This window comes from Portunus trituberculatus, chromosome 39, assembly GCF_017591435.1.
Source record: "Portunus trituberculatus isolate SZX2019 chromosome 39, ASM1759143v1, whole genome shotgun sequence".
Taxonomy (NCBI): domain Eukaryota; kingdom Metazoa; phylum Arthropoda; class Malacostraca; order Decapoda; family Portunidae; genus Portunus; species Portunus trituberculatus.
In genome coordinates this window covers 10621004-10626003 of record NC_059293.1, presented here as the reverse complement: position 1 = coordinate 10626003, position 5000 = coordinate 10621004, and the positions used below count along the sequence as shown (strand labels likewise).

Below are 5000 nucleotides of genomic sequence, written 5' to 3'. Positions count from 1 at the left end.
TATATACCTGGCGGCGGCAGGGAGTGAAGAGCGGTGGTGGGTGTGATGGGTCATGCTGCTGAGGATGATGGGAGGTAATGAAGGCCGGGGCGGGTGATGGGGTGATTACTGGTGCTGATGGGACGATGGGATGCCATGATATTCCCTCCTCACTCCTATCACTCCCATTTATTCTGTATTTCTATTATTTTTCACGGGAGAAGTAAAAGTATAAATATTCTTTCACTGTTCTGTCTGTATTGGAGTAGCAAATATTTTCACGAGATGCAAATATTCTTACTACTTCTTAATAATCTTACTATTATTCAACATTCTTACTACTTAATATTCTTACTATTTTCCAACATTCTTACTGCTTCCTAATATTCTCTCTACTTTCCAATATTCTTTCTATACTAAAGGATGGACGAGTATTATCTTCAAGTAGGTAAAAATATTCCGCATCAAGTCAAGATTAGCGAACCGTCCAGCTCTCCTCGTTTCCCTGCTCCCCGCTAGGTTAGGTTAGGTTAGGTTAGGATTATGTAAGTTTTGGTTATATTTTCCTTCACACGTCATGTCAACTGAGGGAAGGAGCCGCGAAAGGGTAGCCGGGACACGCAGAGAGCTGGAGGGTTCTATAATACTGACATGATCCAATATTCCTTTTACTGATGGAAATATTGTTTCTATAACAGAGAAATAAAAAATGTTCCTTCTACATACTTGCCAATAACCTCTCTATGATGGAAGTAGAGTATTTTCTTCTTTTTTTTTCATAAATATTGAGATAATGGAAATGACCTTAAAATTCTAATTCCAGACACTGACTTATGTAACGTTGTTTTATATCTTGATCTACACAATGAATTCAATACTGGAACACCTTTTTATCTTGAGATTTGTGTACGACTAGACCATTTTATTGACATTAGGAAGAGTCTATGGTGATCAGAAGATTAATGGCAGTAATATCCACTATTTTAATCCCTCACACGAGTTTCTGAAGATGTATAAAATCACCAAATAGCAAGAAGAATGAATATGGAACCGCGTCATGGTGCTAAACGGGTAAATACGAACGAATTTAAATCCTCACCTAACCTAACCCTCGGATGGAAACGCTATTCTTATTTTAATGTTATCGACAAATATGTTTTCTATGATAGTGGAAGTACAATTTCTTTTTTTTTTTCCCCAGCAACCGTTCGTGCAATGTTCTTTTCAATTTTTCCTTTCTTTTTTTCTGAGTGTGTGAATGAACTGAGCTACAAAAGGCCTGGCGAGGGAAAAAAAGAACATAAAAAGAGCTGCAAAAAATACGAAAAAAAAGGACAGCTAATTGCCACTTCCCAGGAAAAGAAATAAAGGAGAGAATATCTTTTAAAAGCGTATGCTCAATTTGACAGAGAGAGAGAGAGAGAGAGAGAGAGAGAGAGAGAGAGAGAGAGAGAGAGAGAGAGAGAGAGAGAGAGAGAGAGAGAGAGAGAGAGAGAGAGAGAGAGAGAGAGAGAGAGAGAGAGAGAGACTTATAAAGAAAAAAAAACACACACACAGAAAGGACAAATTGGTTGACAGACAGACACACGGAAAGACCAACCGACAGACGTGTGGATAGAGAGATGAAAAAAAGAAGAAAAGAGAAAATAAATAAGTAGACAAACAGACAGACAGAAAAAAAAGAAGTTTGTGACAAGTGTGAAAAAAATGGATATATATTTGCAAGTCAACCTCTCTCTCTCTCTCTCTCTCTCTGAGCCGGCGTGTAATGGCGGCTTTACCAAATATCATAAAATCTCAAGACAGACGCGCTGGAGGAGGATATGAAGGAGAGAGAGAGAGAGAGAGAGAGAGAGAGAGAGAGAGAGAGAGAGAGAGAGAGAGAGAGAGAGGAGAGGCTGACAGGGAAAAGAGAGCGGCAGGAAGAGGGAGGGAAGGAGGGAGGGATGGGAGGGAAACAAGATCAACATGGTATCTTGGCCAGGCTTGCCACAACACAAACAACTCAAAGGAACATCTTCACGTGTTTGTCCTTCACTCATAAACTTTCAAACTCGGTAATGTGTTGCTGGGATTTTCTTTCTACCTTGGGAACGATGGCATGACTGTGTTGCTTCGTTTTCTGTTGTTATTGTCATTGTTATTGTTGTTGTTGTTGTTGTTAATACTTTGACGTTTGTGTTTGTTTTTGTTTTCCACTTTTTTCCACGATTCCAAATTTTAAATCCTCAAACTATATTTCTATTCCTTCGTATTTATTTATTTATTTATTACTTTCGTATGACTCCTTCTACATTTTTGTATCTCCTTGACTGGTAAGCTTTGGAATTCTGCGATGCGTTCACGTGTTTTGCTTTTCACGCCTTGTTTTCTACTTTTCGACTCTTATCTCTCAAATACTCAGCCTTATTTTGTGTGTGTGTGTGTGTGTGTGTGTGTGTGTGTGTGTGTGTGTGTGTGTGTGTGTGTGTGTGTGTGTGTGTGTGTGTGTGTGTGTGTGTGTGTGTGTGTGTGTGTGTGTGTGTGTGTGTGTGTGTTTACCTTCTCATTACTTTTTTCTAGTTTTCGAACACTGGATTGTTTGGTTTTCCTTTTTTGTTTGTGTTTCAACTTTTGGAACACTGAAATGGTTTGTTTTCCTGTGTTTTCTACCTTTTGAATTACAATGGTTGTTTTTTTTTTTTTTTTGTTATTTGTTTTTGTTTTGCAACTCAGGGATGTTTTATCTTTTTTTTTTTTTTTTGGTTTTGTTTGCCTTCAGATATTTCAATGAGTTCAATTTCGTAATATTGCCGAATTCATTTTTTTTTTCCTTCGCTAAGACCTTTATAATGAATGGAAAAAATAAATTAACATGCACATTTTGCCTTTTACAACTCTAAGAAAAAAAAAATGAATAAAATAAATAAACTATCCTTGAATTTCACAACCACTATTTTTTCCACATTCCTATCACTATTTCATTTTCTTATCAATCCAACTCTGACAAAAAAAAAAATAAATAAATAAATAAATAAAACACATCACGTTTCATCCTAACCTCTTCACTACTGGGACACAATTTTTACCTTCAGATATGTGTACGATTAGACCATTTTATTAATATTAGCAAGGGTCTATAGAGGTCAAAATATTAATGGTCAGACTCTTCACTACTTAAATCACCACACGAGTTTCTGAAGCTGTATAAAATCACCAACAATAAGCAGAATGAATATGGAAACGCGTCATGGTACTTAAGAGGTTAAAACATTTCGTTCTTCCACACTCTACAAAAAATCTATTCTCATTCTTTTCACTTCCCTGCAACTTCCCGACTTTTTTTCTTACCTTTCCTAAAAATGAAGCAAGTATCTTATCAGGGAAGGCAAAATAAAAGCAAGATAAGATAGAAGTCACATCAAGATAAGGTTAAGCGAGTAAAAATATGAAAAAAAAGAGAAAGAAAAGTGTATGAGAGAGAGAGAGAGAGAGAGAGAGAGAGAGAGAGAGAGAGAGAGAGAGAGAGAGAGAGAGAGAGAGAGAGAGAGAGAAAAGCAAGGTGCAGTAGCAAGAGGAAGGAAGAAGCGAGAGGAGCAGGGAAATGGAAGAGGAAATGAGAAGGAGGAGGAGGAGGAGGAGGAGGAGGAGGAGGAGGAGGAGGAGGAGGAGGAGGAAGAAGATTGGGCACCAGGGAAGGAAAGTGGTTGGAGGAGAAATAGAGAAAGGAGATGAAGTAGAGAGAGAGAGAGAGAGAGAGAGAGAGAGAGAGAGAGAGAGAGAGAGAGAGAGAGAGAGAGAGAGAGAGAGAGAGAGAGAGAGAGAGAGAGAGAGAGAGAGAGAGAAACATGAGACAAGACACAATAAAAATAAAGAAAAGAAGGAAAGAGAAAATAAATGAGGAAAGGAGGCGGAGGAAAAAGAAAACAAAACGGAGGAGGAAGAGGAGGAGGAGGAGGAGGAGGAGGAGGAGAGGAAGAAGATGGAGGAAAATGGAAGATGAGTCTGATCGATCACGTGGTGTTATAAAACGTGTCTTGTGCTGGTTATTGGAGGAGGAGGAGGAGGAGGAGGAGGAGGAGGAGGAGGAGGAGGAGGAGGAGGAGGAGGAGGAGGAGGAGGAGGAGGAGGAGGATATGGATAGTCTTTTAAATTACCTTCTTCTACATTCTACTTTTTTCATTTATTCGTGTTTTTCCTTAACTTTCTTTTAATTTCGTTCCTTTCCAGTGAAAAATAACTAAACCCTTCTTTTCAATATATTTTTTTTCTATTCTCATTTGATATTAACTTACTTTCTCTCTTACTCTCTCTCTCTCTCTCTCTCTCTCTCTCTCTCTCTCTCTCTCTCTCTCTCTCTATCTCTTTTATAACTATCAGTACACAAGATATACAGTAGATGAGAGAGAGAGAGAGAGAGAGAGAGAGAGAGAGAGAGAGAGAGAGAGAGAGAGAGAGAGAGAGAGAGAGAGAGAGAGAGAGGAAATTATACCCCGTTATGCTTGCAATAAAGAACACAGGATGAATAGCACGCATACATCACACACACACACACACACACACACACACACACACACACACACACACACACACACACACACACACACACACACACACACACACACTTTCATAAGCACACATTTTTTTCTTTCTTCTATTAAAATGAAGTGCACTGAAAAAAAATAAATAAAAATAAAAAGATACTTGAGAAAAAAAATATATAATTGAATTCAACACTGATATATTTTTTTTAACATTAATATATAATTCTTTTTTTTTTCGTGTGTGTATTTTTGCTTAATATCTTTCAGTTAATCTATTTCATTTCATCAAGATTTGCCTCTCGTTTTCTTTTACCTCTCTCTCTCTCTCTCTCTCTCTCTCTCTCTCTCTCTCTCTCTCTCTCTCTCATGTTTTTTTCTGATTCGCGTCTTATTTTTTCCTCTTCCTCCTTGTTTTGTCTTGTAACTTTGTCCTTTTCCTTGATTTCCTACATAAAAAGTTCGTGTCTCATTTCTCTGTTGTGTTCACTCTTCATTACG

At 37.9% G+C, this 5000-nt stretch overlaps 1 protein-coding gene across 6 annotated transcripts in view; it reads right to left on the bottom strand.

The window, feature by feature from the left end:
* Positions 1-5000, bottom strand: part of LOC123515600 — a 384796-nt gene that overhangs the window by 88887 nt on the left and 290909 nt on the right. The gene's annotated exons all lie outside the window — the stretch shown is intronic.